Source organism: Oncorhynchus mykiss, chromosome 15 (genome assembly GCF_057628025.1).
Source record: "Oncorhynchus mykiss isolate SJ-2025 chromosome 15, ASM5762802v1, whole genome shotgun sequence".
Taxonomy (NCBI): Eukaryota; Metazoa; Chordata; class Actinopteri; order Salmoniformes; family Salmonidae; genus Oncorhynchus; species Oncorhynchus mykiss.
This window is the reverse complement of record NC_143036.1, coordinates 42,180,167-42,197,472: the sequence shown is the minus strand read 5'-3', so window position 1 is coordinate 42,197,472 and position 17,306 is coordinate 42,180,167. Positions and strand designations below refer to the sequence as shown.

The 17,306-nt window shown below is 40.7% G+C and overlaps 1 long non-coding RNA gene across 1 annotated transcript in view; it reads right to left on the bottom strand.

Moving 5' to 3' along the window:
* Positions 1 to 17,306, bottom strand: part of LOC149977458 (uncharacterized) — a 43,643-nt gene that overhangs the window by 13,590 nt on the left and 12,747 nt on the right. The window lies entirely within an intron of this gene.

The following is a 17,306-nucleotide window of genomic DNA, read 5'->3' as shown; positions in this document are numbered from 1 at the left end:
ATACATCGTTCTTGGACACATGCTTTCTCCCCTGAATCAAATGGTAAAGTACAAGCAGCTGGCAATTGCGCACCGAATTCGACGCAGGACACCAGGCGGACACTTGGAAAATGTAGTCTCTTATGGTCAATCTTCCAATGATATGCCTACAAATACGTCACAATGCTGCTAAGACCTTGGGCGAACGACAGAAAGTGTAGGCTCATTCGTTGCGCAATCACAGCCATATAAGGAGAGAATGGAAAACAGAGCTTCAGAAATTCTGCTAATTCCTGGGTGATGCATCATCTTGGTTTCGCCTGTAGAATGAGTTCTGGGGCACTTACAGACAAAATCTTTGCAGATTCTGAAACTTCAGAGTGTTTTCTTTCCAAAACTGTCAAGAATATGCATAGTCGAGCATCTTTTCGTGACAAAATATCGCGCTTAAAACGGGAACGTTTTTTATCCAAAAATGAAATAGCGCCCCTAGAGCTCTAACAGGTTAAATCGCTCTCCCTCGAGAACGGTAGACCCAATTTTAAAAGCGTTTCCGCCCTTGAGAAGCAGAGAAGTAGAGGAAGATTTTATGCCAAACTATGTTTGTGTAACTCTTTGTTTAGTGGTCAAAACAATAGTTGTTTGGGAAAGTAATAAATTGCCTTGCTGCTGGCATAATTTGTGGACACTTGAAAGTGAGGCGATGGGTTACGAAAACGGCTAGAGTTACAGATTGGTAGCCCCGATTTGAAATCCGCCCTTTTCTATGAAGAGCAGAGAAGCAGGGGAAGATTTTAGCTTGTGGAACTTTTTTCCTCAAAAATGCTCCTAAAGTGGTCAAAACGACCGTTGTTTGGGAAGGTTGAAAAACACGTGGTAATGCAGTTACAAAAACAGCTGTACCGTAAGTTCCGTATGGAATATTTTGATTCTGCACACAGCTATGAATAGCAGAGAAGTAGACGAATATCCCATTCACTCTAACTTCTTGTCTAACTTGTTGCAGTATTGGTCAAAACAGACACTGCTTGCCAAAATGTTACAGAAACTGATGATGGTGCTGATACTTAAACTCCTGTAACTTTTGATGCGAATATAATTTTTGCCTCCAAACTCCAGATTTGAGTAGCAGAGAAGTAGACGAAGCTGGAACACTTGACATGTCTTGTCTAAGTGGTTGCAAAGTGGATTTATTAGCTGATTTGTGTCAAAAATTGCTTGATTTCACTTACAAAGAATGTCACTTGGAAGTGATGATGTCACAATGGGGCACTTGAGTTTCTTGAGAGATCCAATGAAAGCGGAAGGAGGACATAAAGAGGACAAGAAACTGAAAAACAGTATAACAGATATCAAAAATTCTATACAAACAACTTGATCGAGACCGTTGCGAATTTGTTGATATTGGAACGGCATTTCTAGCTTAAACGGTGTCGGAGGAGTGTCTCCTCATGATTTTGGCCCTGCAGCGTCTGCGAGTATCCTAGCCAACGGTTCCGTTTTGGAATATCAGAATTGACACAGAGAGCTGTTAGTGAAGAGCAGGTGAGGGGTTTCTTAAATCGCTCTCCCTCGAGAACGGTAGACCCAATTTTAAAAGCGTTTCCGCCCTTGAGAAGCAGAGAAGTAGAGGAAGATTTTATGCCAAACTATGTTTGTGTAACTCTTTGTTTAGTGGTCAAAACAATAGTTGTTTGGGAAAGTAATAAATTGCCTTGCTGCTGGCATAATTTACAGACACTTGAAAGTGAGGCGATGGGTTACGAAAACGGCTAGAGTTACAGATTGGTAGCCCCGATTTGAAATCCGCCCTTTTCTATGAAGAGCAGAGAAGCAGGGGAAGATTTTAGCTTGTGGAACTTTTTTCCTCAAAAATGCTCCTAAAGTGGTCAAAACGACCGTTGTTTGGGAAGGTTGAAAAACACGTGGTAATGCAGTTACAAAAACAGCTGTACCGTAAGTTCCGTATGGAATATTTTGATTCTGCACACGGCTATGAATAGCAGAGAAGTAGACGAATATCCCATTCACTCTAACTTCTTGTCTAACTTGTTGCAGTATTGGTCAAAATAGACACTGCTTGCCAAAATGTTACAGAAACTAATGATGGTGCTGATACTTAAACTCCTGTAACTTTTGATGCGAATATAATTTTTGCCTCCAAACTCCAGATTTGAGTAGCAGAGAAGTAGACGAAGCTGGAACACTTGACATGTCTTGTCTAAGTGGTTGCAAAGTGGTTTTATTAGCTGATTTGTGTCAAAAATAGCTTGATTTCACTTACAAAGAATGTCACTTGGAAGTGATGATGTCACAATGGGGCACTTGAGTTTCTTGAGAGATCCAATGAAAGCGGAAGGAGGACATAAAGAGGACAAGAAACTGAAAAACAGTATAACAGATATCAAAAATTCTATACAAACAACTTGATCGAGACCGTTGCGAATTTGTTGATATTGGAACGGCATTTCTAGCTTAAACGGTGTCGGAGGAGTGTCTCCTCATGATTTTGGCCCTGCAGCGTCTGCGAGTATCCTAGCCAACGGTTCCGTTTTGGAATATCAGAATTGACACAGAGAGCTGTTAGTGAAGAGCAGGTGAGGGGTTTCTTAAATCGCTCTCCCTCGAGAACGGTAGACCCAATTTTAAAAGCGTTTCCGCCCTTGAGAAGCAGAGAAGTAGAGGAAGATTTTATGCCAAACTATGTTTGTGTAACTCTTTGTTTAGTGGTCAAAACAATAGTTGTTTGGGAAAGTAATAAATTGCCTTGCTGCTGGCATAATTTACAGACACTTGAAAGTGAGGCGATGGGTTACGAAAACGGCTAGAGTTACAGATTGGTAGCCCCGATTTGAAATCCGCCCTTTTCTATGAAGAGCAGAGAAGCAGGGGAAGATTTTAGCTTGTGGAACTTTTTTCCTCAAAAATGCTCCTAAAGTGGTCAAAACGACCGTTGTTTGGGAAGGTTGAAAAACACGTGGTAATGCAGTTACAAAAACAGCTGTACCGTAAGTTCCGTATGGAATATTTTGATTCTGCACACGGCTATGAACAGCAGAGAAGTAGACGAATATCCCATTAACTCTAACTTCTTGTCTAACTTGTTGCAGTATTGGTCAAAATAGACACTGCTTGCCAAAATGTTACAGAAACTAATGATGGTGCTGATACTTAAACTCCTGTAACTTTTGATGCGAATATAATTTTTGCCTCCAAACTCCAGATTTGAGTAGCAGAGAAGTAGACGAAGCTGGAACACTTGACATGTCTTGTCTAAGTGGTTGCAAAGTGGTTTTATTAGCTGATTTGTGTCAAAAATAGCTTGATTTCACTTACAAAGAATGTCACTTGGAAGTGATGATGTCACAATGGGGCACTTGAGTTTCTTGAGAGATCCAATGAAAGCGGAAGGAGGACATAAAGAGGACAAGAAACTGAAAAACAGTATAACAGATATCAAAAATTCTATACAAACAACTTGATCGAGACCGTTGCGAATTTGTTGATATTGGAACGGCATTTCTAGCTTAAACGGTGTCGGAGGAGTGTCTCCTCATGATTTTGGCCCTGCAGCGTCTGCGAGTATCCTAGCCAACGGTTCCGTTTTGGAATATCAGAATTGACACAGAGAGCTGTTAGTGAAGAGCAGGTGAGGGGTTTCTTAAATCGCTCTCCCTCGAGAACGGTAGACCCAATTTTAAAAGCGTTTCCGCCCTTGAGAAGCAGAGAAGTAGAGGAAGATTTTATGCCAAACTATGTTTGTGTAACTCTTTGTTTAGTGGTCAAAACAATAGTTGTTTGGGAAAGTAATAAATTGCCTTGCTGCTGGCATAATTTACAGACACTTGAAAGTGAGGCGATGGGTTACGAAAACGGCTAGAGTTACAGATTGGTAGCCCCGATTTGAAATCCGCCCTTTTCTATGAAGAGCAGAGAAGCAGGGGAAGATTTTAGCTTGTGGAACTTTTTTCCTCAAAAATGCTCCTAAAGTGGTCAAAACGACCGTTGTTTGGGAAGGTTGAAAAACACGTGGTAATGCAGTTACAAAAACAGCTGTACCGTAAGTTCCGTATGGAATATTTTGATTCTGCACACAGCTATGAATAGCAGAGAAGTAGACGAATATCCCATTCACTCTAACTTCTTGTCTAACTTGTTGCAGTATTGGTCAAAACAGACACTGCTTGCCAAAATGTTACAGAAACTGATGATGGTGCTGATACTTAAACTCCTGTAACTTTTGATGCGAATATAATTTTTGCCTCCAAACTCCAGATTTGAGTAGCAGAGAAGTAGACGAAGCTGGAACACTTGACATGTCTTGTCTAAGTGGTTGCAAAGTGGATTTATTAGCTGATTTGTGTCAAAAATTGCTTGATTTCACTTACAAAGAATGTCACTTGGAAGTGATGATGTCACAATGGGGCACTTGAGTTTCTTGAGAGATCCAATGAAAGCGGAAGGAGGACATAAAGAGGACAAGAAACTGAAAAACAGTATAACAGATATCAAAAATTCTATACAAACAACTTGATCGAGACCGTTGCGAATTTGTTGATATTGGAACGGCATTTCTAGCTTAAACGGTGTCGGAGGAGTGTCTCCTCGTGATTTTGGCCCTGCAGCGTCTGCGAGTATCCTAGCCAACGGTTCCGTTTTGGAATATCAGAATTGACACAGAGAGCTGTTAGTGAAGAGCAGGTGAGGGGTTTCTTAAATCGCTCTCCCTCGAGAACGGTAGACCCAATTTTAAAAGCGTTTCCGCCCTTGAGAAGCAGAGAAGTAGAGGAAGATTTTATGCCAAACTATGTTTGTGTAACTCTTTGTTTAATGGGCAAAAAAATAGTTGTTTGGGAAAGTAATAAATTGCCTTGCTGCTGGCATAATTTACAGACACTTGAAAGTGAGGCGATGGGTTACGAAAACGGCTAGAGTTACAGATTGGTAGCCCCGATTTGAAATCCGCCCTTTTCTATGAAGAGCAGAGAAGCAGGGGAAGATTTTAGCTTGTGGAACTTTTTTCCTCAAAAATGCTCCTAAAGTGGTCAAAACGACCGTTGTTTGGGAAGGTTGAAAAACACGTGGTAATGCAGTTACAAAAACAGCTGTACCGTAAGTTCCGTATGGAATATTTTGATTCTGCACACAGCTATGAATAGCAGAGAAGTAGACGAATATCCCATTCACTCTAACTTCTTGTCTAACTTGTTGCAGTATTGGTCAAAACAGACACTGCTTGCCAAAATGTTACAGAAACTGATGATGGTGCTGATACTTAAACTCCTGTAACTTTTGATGCGAATATCATTTTTGCCTCCAAACTCCAGATTTGAGTAGCAGAGAAGTAGACGAAGCTGGAACACTTGACATGTCTTGTCTAAGTGGTTGCAAAGTGGATTTATTAGCTGATTTGTGTCAAAAATTGCTTGATTTCACTTACAAAGAATGTCACTTGGAAGTGATGATGTCACAATGGGGCACTTGAGTTTCTTGAGAGATCCAATGAAAGCGGAAGGAGGACATAAAGAGGACAAGAAACTGAAAAACAGTATAACAGATATCAAAAATTCTATACAAACAACTTGATCGAGACCGTTGCGAATTTGTTGATATTGGAACGGCATTTCTAGCTTAAACGGTGTCGGAGGAGTGTCTCCTCATGATTTTGGCCCTGCAGCGTCTGCGAGTATCCTAGCCAACGGTTCCGTTTTGGAATATCAGAATTGACACAGAGAGCTGTTAGTGAAGAGCAGGTGAGGGGTTTCTTAAATCGCTCTCCCTCGAGAACGGTAGACCCAATTTTAAAAGCGTTTCCGCCCTTGAGAAGCAGAGAAGTAGAGGAAGATTTTATGCCAAACTATGTTTGTGTAACTCTTTGTTTAGTGGTCAAAACAATAGTTGTTTGGGAAAGTAATAAATTGCCTTGCTGCTGGCATAATTTACAGACACTTGAAAGTGAGGCGATGGGTTACGAAAACGGCTAGAGTTACAGATTGGTAGCCCCGATTTGAAATCCGCCCTTTTCTATGAAGAGCAGAGAAGCAGGGGAAGATTTTAGCTTGTGGAACTTTTTTCCTCAAAAATGCTCCTAAAGTGGTCAAAACGACCGTTGTTTGGGAAGGTTGAAAAACACGTGGTAATGCAGTTACAAAAACAGCTGTACCGTAAGTTCCGTATGGAATATTTTGATTCTGCACACAGCTATGAATAGCAGAGAAGTAGACGAATATCCCATTCACTCTAACTTCTTGTCTAACTTGTTGCAGTATTGGTCAAAACAGACACTGCTTGCCAAAATGTTACAGAAACTGATGATGGTGCTGATACTTAAACTCCTGTAACTTTTGATGCGAATATAATTTTTGCCTCCAAACTCCAGATTTGAGTAGCAGAGAAGTAGACGAAGCTGGAACACTTGACATGTCTTGTCTAAGTGGTTGCAAAGTGGATTTATTAGCTGATTTGTGTCAAAAATTGCTTGATTTCACTTACAAAGAATGTCACTTGGAAGTGATGATGTCACAATGGGGCACTTGAGTTTCTTGAGAGATCCAATGAAAGCGGAAGGAGGACATAAAGAGGACAAGAAACTGAAAAACAGTATAACAGATATCAAAAATTCTATACAAACAACTTGATCGAGACCGTTGCGAATTTGTTGATATTGGAACGGCATTTCTAGCTTAAACGGTGTCGGAGGAGTGTCTCCTCGTGATTTTGGCCCTGCAGCGTCTGCGAGTATCCTAGCCAACGGTTCCGTTTTGGAATATCAGAATTGACACAGAGAGCTGTTAGTGAAGAGCAGGTGAGGGGTTTCTTAAATCGCTCTCCCTCGAGAACGGTAGACCCAATTTTAAAAGCGTTTCCGCCCTTGAGAAGCAGAGAAGTAGAGGAAGATTTTATGCCAAACTATGTTTGTGTAACTCTTTGTTTAATGGGCAAAAAAATAGTTGTTTGGGAAAGTAATAAATTGCCTTGCTGCTGGCATAATTTACAGACACTTGAAAGTGAGGCGATGGGTTACGAAAACGGCTAGAGTTACAGATTGGTAGCCCCGATTTGAAATCCGCCCTTTTCTATGAAGAGCAGAGAAGCAGGGGAAGATTTTAGCTTGTGGAACTTTTTTCCTCAAAAATGCTCCTAAAGTGGTCAAAACGACCGTTGTTTGGGAAGGTTGAAAAACACGTGGTAATGCAGTTACAAAAACAGCTGTACCGTAAGTTCCGTATGGAATATTTTGATTCTGCACACAGCTATGAATAGCAGAGAAGTAGACGAATATCCCATTCACTCTAACTTCTTGTCTAACTTGTTGCAGTATTGGTCAAAACAGACACTGCTTGCCAAAATGTTACAGAAACTGATGATGGTGCTGATACTTAAACTCCTGTAACTTTTGATGCGAATATCATTTTTGCCTCCAAACTCCAGATTTGAGTAGCAGAGAAGTAGACGAAGCTGGAACACTTGACATGTCTTGTCTAAGTGGTTGCAAAGTGGATTTATTAGCTGATTTGTGTCAAAAATTGCTTGATTTCACTTACAAAGAATGTCACTTGGAAGTGATGATGTCACAATGGGGCACTTGAGTTTCTTGAGAGATCCAATGAAAGCGGAAGGAGGACATAAAGAGGACAAGAAACTGAAAAACAGTATAACAGATATCAAAAATTCTATACAAACAACTTGATCGAGACCGTTGCGAATTTGTTGATATTGGAACGGCATTTCTAGCTTAAACGGTGTCGGAGGAGTGTCTCCTCGTGATTTTGGCCCTGCAGCGTCTGCGAGTATCCTAGCCAACGGTTCCGTTTTGGAATATCAGAATTGACACAGAGAGCTGTTAGTGAAGAGCAGGTGAGGGGTTTCTTAAATCGCTCTCCCTCGAGAACGGTAGACCCAATTTTAAAAGCGTTTCCGCCCTTGAGAAGCAGAGAAGTAGAGGAAGATTTTATGCCAAACTATGTTTGTGTAACTCTTTGTTTAATGGGCAAAAAAATAGTTGTTTGGGAAAGTAATAAATTGCCTTGCTGCTGGCATAATTTACAGACACTTGAAAGTGAGGCGATGGGTTACGAAAACGGCTAGAGTTACAGATTGGTAGCCCCGATTTGAAATCCGCCCTTTTCTATGAAGAGCAGAGAAGCAGGGGAAGATTTTAGCTTGTGGAACTTTTTTCCTCAAAAATGCTCCTAAAGTGGTCAAAACGACCGTTGTTTGGGAAGGTTGAAAAACACGTGGTAATGCAGTTACAAAAACAGCTGTACCGTAAGTTCCGTATGGAATATTTTGATTCTGCACACAGCTATGAATAGCAGAGAAGTAGACGAATATCCCATTCACTCTAACTTCTTGTCTAACTTGTTGCAGTATTGGTCAAAACAGACACTGCTTGCCAAAATGTTACAGAAACTGATGATGGTGCTGATACTTAAACTCCTGTAACTTTTGATGCGAATATCATTTTTGCCTCCAAACTCCAGATTTGAGTAGCAGAGAAGTAGACGAAGCTGGAACACTTGACATGTCTTGTCTAAGTGGTTGCAAAGTGGATTTATTAGCTGATTTGTGTCAAAAATTGCTTGATTTCACTTACAAAGAATGTCACTTGGAAGTGATGATGTCACAATGGGGCACTTGAGTTTCTTGAGAGATCCAATGAAAGCGGAAGGAGGACATAAAGAGGACAAGAAACTGAAAAACAGTATAACAGATATCAAAAATTCTATACAAACAACTTGATCGAGACCGTTGCGAATTTGTTGATATTGGAACGGCATTTCTAGCTTAAACGGTGTCGGAGGAGTGTCTCCTCATGATTTTGGCCCTGCAGCGTCTGCGAGTATCCTAGCCAACGGTTCCGTTTTGGAATATCAGAATTGACACAGAGAGCTGTTAGTGAAGAGCAGGTGAGGGGTTTCTTAAATCGCTCTCCCTCGAGAACGGTAGACCCAATTTTAAAAGCGTTTCCGCCCTTGAGAAGCAGAGAAGTAGAGGAAGATTTTATGCCAAACTATGTTTGTGTAACTCTTTGTTTAGTGGTCAAAACAATAGTTGTTTGGGAAAGTAATAAATTGCCTTGCTGCTGGCATAATTTACAGACACTTGAAAGTGAGGCGATGGGTTACGAAAACGGCTAGAGTTACAGATTGGTAGCCCCGATTTGAAATCCGCCCTTTTCTATGAAGAGCAGAGAAGCAGGGGAAGATTTTAGCTTGTGGAACTTTTTTCCTCAAAAATGCTCCTAAAGTGGTCAAAACGACCGTTGTTTGGGAAGGTTGAAAAACACGTGGTAATGCAGTTACAAAAACAGCTGTACCGTAAGTTCCGTATGGAATATTTTGATTCTGCACACGGCTATGAATAGCAGAGAAGTAGACGAATATCCCATTCACTCTAACTTCTTGTCTAACTTGTTGCAGTATTGGTCAAAATAGACACTGCTTGCCAAAATGTTACAGAAACTAATGATGGTGCTGATACTTAAACTCCTGTAACTTTTGATGCGAATATAATTTTTGCCTCCAAACTCCAGATTTGAGTAGCAGAGAAGTAGACGAAGCTGGAACACTTGACATGTCTTGTCTAAGTGGTTGCAAAGTGGTTTTATTAGCTGATTTGTGTCAAAAATAGCTTGATTTCACTTACAAAGAATGTCACTTGGAAGTGATGATGTCACAATGGGGCACTTGAGTTTCTTGAGAGATCCAATGAAAGCGGAAGGAGGACATAAAGAGGACAAGAAACTGAAAAACAGTATAACAGATATCAAAAATTCTATACAAACAACTTGATCGAGACCGTTGCGAATTTGTTGATATTGGAACGGCATTTCTAGCTTAAACGGTGTCGGAGGAGTGTCTCCTCATGATTTTGGCCCTGCAGCGTCTGCGAGTATCCTAGCCAACGGTTCCGTTTTGGAATATCAGAATTGACACAGAGAGCTGTTAGTGAAGAGCAGGTGAGGGGTTTCTTAAATCGCTCTCCCTCGAGAACGGTAGACCCAATTTTAAAAGCGTTTCCGCCCTTGAGAAGCAGAGAAGTAGAGGAAGATTTTATGCCAAACTATGTTTGTGTAACTCTTTGTTTAGTGGTCAAAACAATAGTTGTTTGGGAAAGTAATAAATTGCCTTGCTGCTGGCATAATTTACAGACACTTGAAAGTGAGGCGATGGGTTACGAAAACGGCTAGAGTTACAGATTGGTAGCCCCGATTTGAAATCCGCCCTTTTCTATGAAGAGCAGAGAAGCAGGGGAAGATTTTAGCTTGTGGAACTTTTTTCCTCAAAAATGCTCCTAAAGTGGTCAAAACGACCGTTGTTTGGGAAGGTTGAAAAACACGTGGTAATGCAGTTACAAAAACAGCTGTACCGTAAGTTCCGTATGGAATATTTTGATTCTGCACACGGCTATGAACAGCAGAGAAGTAGACGAATATCCCATTAACTCTAACTTCTTGTCTAACTTGTTGCAGTATTGGTCAAAATAGACACTGCTTGCCAAAATGTTACAGAAACTAATGATGGTGCTGATACTTAAACTCCTGTAACTTTTGATGCGAATATAATTTTTGCCTCCAAACTCCAGATTTGAGTAGCAGAGAAGTAGACGAAGCTGGAACACTTGACATGTCTTGTCTAAGTGGTTGCAAAGTGGTTTTATTAGCTGATTTGTGTCAAAAATAGCTTGATTTCACTTACAAAGAATGTCACTTGGAAGTGATGATGTCACAATGGGGCACTTGAGTTTCTTGAGAGATCCAATGAAAGCGGAAGGAGGACATAAAGAGGACAAGAAACTGAAAAACAGTATAACAGATATCAAAAATTCTATACAAACAACTTGATCGAGACCGTTGCGAATTTGTTGATATTGGAACGGCATTTCTAGCTTAAACGGTGTCGGAGGAGTGTCTCCTCATGATTTTGGCCCTGCAGCGTCTGCGAGTATCCTAGCCAACGGTTCCGTTTTGGAATATCAGAATTGACACAGAGAGCTGTTAGTGAAGAGCAGGTGAGGGGTTTCTTAAATCGCTCTCCCTCGAGAACGGTAGACCCAATTTTAAAAGCGTTTCCGCCCTTGAGAAGCAGAGAAGTAGAGGAAGATTTTATGCCAAACTATGTTTGTGTAACTCTTTGTTTAGTGGTCAAAACAATAGTTGTTTGGGAAAGTAATAAATTGCCTTGCTGCTGGCATAATTTACAGACACTTGAAAGTGAGGCGATGGGTTACGAAAACGGCTAGAGTTACAGATTGGTAGCCCCGATTTGAAATCCGCCCTTTTCTATGAAGAGCAGAGAAGCAGGGGAAGATTTTAGCTTGTGGAACTTTTTTCCTCAAAAATGCTCCTAAAGTGGTCAAAACGACCGTTGTTTGGGAAGGTTGAAAAACACGTGGTAATGCAGTTACAAAAACAGCTGTACCGTAAGTTCCGTATGGAATATTTTGATTCTGCACACAGCTATGAATAGCAGAGAAGTAGACGAATATCCCATTCACTCTAACTTCTTGTCTAACTTGTTGCAGTATTGGTCAAAACAGACACTGCTTGCCAAAATGTTACAGAAACTGATGATGGTGCTGATACTTAAACTCCTGTAACTTTTGATGCGAATATAATTTTTGCCTCCAAACTCCAGATTTGAGTAGCAGAGAAGTAGACGAAGCTGGAACACTTGACATGTCTTGTCTAAGTGGTTGCAAAGTGGATTTATTAGCTGATTTGTGTCAAAAATTGCTTGATTTCACTTACAAAGAATGTCACTTGGAAGTGATGATGTCACAATGGGGCACTTGAGTTTCTTGAGAGATCCAATGAAAGCGGAAGGAGGACATAAAGAGGACAAGAAACTGAAAAACAGTATAACAGATATCAAAAATTCTATACAAACAACTTGATCGAGACCGTTGCGAATTTGTTGATATTGGAACGGCATTTCTAGCTTAAACGGTGTCGGAGGAGTGTCTCCTCGTGATTTTGGCCCTGCAGCGTCTGCGAGTATCCTAGCCAACGGTTCCGTTTTGGAATATCAGAATTGACACAGAGAGCTGTTAGTGAAGAGCAGGTGAGGGGTTTCTTAAATCGCTCTCCCTCGAGAACGGTAGACCCAATTTTAAAAGCGTTTCCGCCCTTGAGAAGCAGAGAAGTAGAGGAAGATTTTATGCCAAACTATGTTTGTGTAACTCTTTGTTTAATGGGCAAAAAAATAGTTGTTTGGGAAAGTAATAAATTGCCTTGCTGCTGGCATAATTTACAGACACTTGAAAGTGAGGCGATGGGTTACGAAAACGGCTAGAGTTACAGATTGGTAGCCCCGATTTGAAATCCGCCCTTTTCTATGAAGAGCAGAGAAGCAGGGGAAGATTTTAGCTTGTGGAACTTTTTTCCTCAAAAATGCTCCTAAAGTGGTCAAAACGACCGTTGTTTGGGAAGGTTGAAAAACACGTGGTAATGCAGTTACAAAAACAGCTGTACCGTAAGTTCCGTATGGAATATTTTGATTCTGCACACAGCTATGAATAGCAGAGAAGTAGACGAATATCCCATTCACTCTAACTTCTTGTCTAACTTGTTGCAGTATTGGTCAAAACAGACACTGCTTGCCAAAATGTTACAGAAACTGATGATGGTGCTGATACTTAAACTCCTGTAACTTTTGATGCGAATATCATTTTTGCCTCCAAACTCCAGATTTGAGTAGCAGAGAAGTAGACGAAGCTGGAACACTTGACATGTCTTGTCTAAGTGGTTGCAAAGTGGATTTATTAGCTGATTTGTGTCAAAAATTGCTTGATTTCACTTACAAAGAATGTCACTTGGAAGTGATGATGTCACAATGGGGCACTTGAGTTTCTTGAGAGATCCAATGAAAGCGGAAGGAGGACATAAAGAGGACAAGAAACTGAAAAACAGTATAACAGATATCAAAAATTCTATACAAACAACTTGATCGAGACCGTTGCGAATTTGTTGATATTGGAACGGCATTTCTAGCTTAAACAGTGTCGGAGGAGTGTCTCCTCATGATTTTGGCCCTGCAGCGTCTGCGAGTATCCTAGCCAACGGTTCCGTTTTGGAATATCAGAATTGACACAGAGAGCTGTTAGTGAAGAGCAGGTGAGGGGTTTCTTAAATCGCTCTCCCTCGAGAACGGTAGACCCAATTTTAAAAGCGTTTCCGCCCTTGAGAAGCAGAGAAGTAGAGGAAGATTTTATGCCAAACTATGTTTGTGTAACTCTTTGTTTAGTGGTCAAAACAATAGTTGTTTGGGAAAGTAATAAATTGCCTTGCTGCTGGCATAATTTACAGACACTTGAAAGTGAGGCGATGGGTTACGAAAACGGCTAGAGTTACAGATTGGTAGCCCCGATTTGAAATCCGCCCTTTTCTATGAAGAGCAGAGAAGCAGGGGAAGATTTTAGCTTGTGGAACTTTTTTCCTCAAAAATGCTCCTAAAGTGGTCAAAACGACCGTTGTTTGGGAAGGTTGAAAAACACGTGGTAATGCAGTTACAAAAACAGCTGTACCGTAAGTTCCGTATGGAATATTTTGATTCTGCACACAGCTATGAATAGCAGAGAAGTAGACGAATATCCCATTCACTCTAACTTCTTGTCTAACTTGTTGCAGTATTGGTCAAAACAGACACTGCTTGCCAAAATGTTACAGAAACTGATGATGGTGCTGATACTTAAACTCCTGTAACTTTTGATGCGAATATAATTTTTGCCTCCAAACTCCAGATTTGAGTAGCAGAGAAGTAGACGAAGCTGGAACACTTGACATGTCTTGTCTAAGTGGTTGCAAAGTGGATTTATTAGCTGATTTGTGTCAAAAATTGCTTGATTTCACTTACAAAGAATGTCACTTGGAAGTGATGATGTCACAATGGGGCACTTGAGTTTCTTGAGAGATCCAATGAAAGCGGAAGGAGGACATAAAGAGGACAAGAAACTGAAAAACAGTATAACAGATATCAAAAATTCTATACAAACAACTTGATCGAGACCGTTGCGAATTTGTTGATATTGGAACGGCATTTCTAGCTTAAACAGTGTCGGAGGAGTGTCTCCTCATGATTTTGGCCCTGCAGCGTCTGCGAGTATCCTAGCCAACGGTTCCGTTTTGGAATATCAGAATTGACACAGAGAGCTGTTAGTGAAGAGCAGGTGAGGGGTTTCTTAAATCGCTCTCCCTCGAGAACGGTAGACCCAATTTTAAAAGCGTTTCCGCCCTTGAGAAGCAGAGAAGTAGAGGAAGATTTTATGCCAAACTATGTTTGTGTAACTCTTTGTTTAGTGGTCAAAACAATAGTTGTTTGGGAAAGTAATAAATTGCCTTGCTGCTGGCATAATTTACAGACACTTGAAAGTGAGGCGATGGGTTACGAAAACGGCTAGAGTTACAGATTGGTAGCCCCGATTTGAAATCCGCCCTTTTCTATGAAGAGCAGAGAAGCAGGGGAAGATTTTAGCTTGTGGAACTTTTTTCCTCAAAAATGCTCCTAAAGTGGTCAAAACGACCGTTGTTTGGGAAGGTTGAAAAACACGTGGTAATGCAGTTACAAAAACAGCTGTACCGTAAGTTCCGTATGGAATATTTTGATTCTGCACACAGCTATGAATAGCAGAGAAGTAGACGAATATCCCATTCACTCTAACTTCTTGTCTAACTTGTTGCAGTATTGGTCAAAACAGACACTGCTTGCCAAAATGTTACAGAAACTGATGATGGTGCTGATACTTAAACTCCTGTAACTTTTGATGCGAATATCATTTTTGCCTCCAAACTCCAGATTTGAGTAGCAGAGAAGTAGACGAAGCTGGAACACTTGACATGTCTTGTCTAAGTGGTTGCAAAGTGGATTTATTAGCTGATTTGTGTCAAAAATTGCTTGATTTCACTTACAAAGAATGTCACTTGGAAGTGATGATGTCACAATGGGGCACTTGAGTTTCTTGAGAGATCCAATGAAAGCGGAAGGAGGACATAAAGAGGACAAGAAACTGAAAAACAGTATAACAGATATCAAAAATTCTATACAAACAACTTGATCGAGACCGTTGCGAATTTGTTGATATTGGAACGGCATTTCTAGCTTAAACAGTGTCGGAGGAGTGTCTCCTCATGATTTTGGCCCTGCAGCGTCTGCGAGTATCCTAGCCAACGGTTCCGTTTTGGAATATCAGAATTGACACAGAGAGCTGTTAGTGAAGAGCAGGTGAGGGGTTTCTTAAATCGCTCTCCCTCGAGAACGGTAGACCCAATTTTAAAAGCGTTTCCGCCCTTGAGAAGCAGAGAAGTAGAGGAAGATTTTATGCCAAACTATGTTTGTGTAACTCTTTGTTTAGTGGTCAAAACAATAGTTGTTTGGGAAAGTAATAAATTGCCTTGCTGCTGGCATAATTTACAGACACTTGAAAGTGAGGCGATGGGTTACGAAAACGGCTAGAGTTACAGATTGGTAGCCCCGATTTGAAATCCGCCCTTTTCTATGAAGAGCAGAGAAGCAGGGGAAGATTTTAGCTTGTGGAACTTTTTTCCTCAAAAATGCTCCTAAAGTGGTCAAAACGACCGTTGTTTGGGAAGGTTGAAAAACACGTGGTAATGCAGTTACAAAAACAGCTGTACCGTAAGTTCCGTATGGAATATTTTGATTCTGCACACAGCTATGAATAGCAGAGAAGTAGACGAATATCCCATTCACTCTAACTTCTTGTCTAACTTGTTGCAGTATTGGTCAAAACAGACACTGCTTGCCAAAATGTTACAGAAACTGATGATGGTGCTGATACTTAAACTCCTGTAACTTTTGATGCGAATATCATTTTTGCCTCCAAACTCCAGATTTGAGTAGCAGAGAAGTAGACGAAGCTGGAACACTTGACATGTCTTGTCTAAGTGGTTGCAAAGTGGATTTATTAGCTGATTTGTGTCAAAAATTGCTTGATTTCACTTACAAAGAATGTCACTTGGAAGTGATGATGTCACAATGGGGCACTTGAGTTTCTTGAGAGATCCAATGAAAGCGGAAGGAGGACATAAAGAGGACAAGAAACTGAAAAACAGTATAACAGATATCAAAAATTCTATACAAACAACTTGATCGAGACCGTTGCGAATTTGTTGATATTGGAACGGCATTTCTAGCTTAAACAGTGTCGGAGGAGTGTCTCCTCATGATTTTGGCCCTGCAGCGTCTGCGAGTATCCTAGCCAACGGTTCCGTTTTGGAATATCAGAATTGACACAGAGAGCTGTTAGTGAAGAGCAGGTGAGGGGTTTCTTAAATCGCTCTCCCTCGAGAACGGTAGACCCAATTTTAAAAGCGTTTCCGCCCTTGAGAAGCAGAGAAGTAGAGGAAGATTTTATGCCAAACTATGTTTGTGTAACTCTTTGTTTAGTGGTCAAAACAATAGTTGTTTGGGAAAGTAATAAATTGCCTTGCTGCTGGCATAATTTACAGACACTTGAAAGTGAGGCGATGGGTTACGAAAACGGCTAGAGTTACAGATTGGTAGCCCCGATTTGAAATCCGCCCTTTTCTATGAAGAGCAGAGAAGCAGGGGAAGATTTTAGCTTGTGGAACTTTTTTCCTCAAAAATGCTCCTAAAGTGGTCAAAACGACCGTTGTTTGGGAAGGTTGAAAAACACGTGGTAATGCAGTTACAAAAACAGCTGTACCGTAAGTTCCGTATGGAATATTTTGATTCTGCACACAGCTATGAATAGCAGAGAAGTAGACGAATATCCCATTCACTCTAACTTCTTGTCTAACTTGTTGCAGTATTGGTCAAAACAGACACTGCTTGCCAAAATGTTACAGAAACTGATGATGGTGCTGATACTTAAACTCCTGTAACTTTTGATGCGAATATCATTTTTGCCTCCAAACTCCAGATTTGAGTAGCAGAGAAGTAGACGAAGCTGGAACACTTGACATGTCTTGTCTAAGTGGTTGCAAAGTGGATTTATTAGCTGATTTGTGTCAAAAATTGCTTGATTTCACTTACAAAGAATGTCACTTGGAAGTGATGATGTCACAATGGGGCACTTGAGTTTCTTGAGAGATCCAATGAAAGCGGAAGGAGGACATAAAGAGGACAAGAAACTGAAAAACAGTATAACAGATATCAAAAATTCTATACAAACAACTTGATCGAGACCGTTGCGAATTTGTTGATATTGGAACGGCATTTCTAGCTTAAACAGTGTCGGAGGAGTGTCTCCTCATGATTTTGGCCCTGCAGCGTCTGCGAGTATCCTAGCCAACGGTTCCGTTTTGGAATATCAGAATTGACACAGAGAGCTGTTAGTGAAGAGCAGGT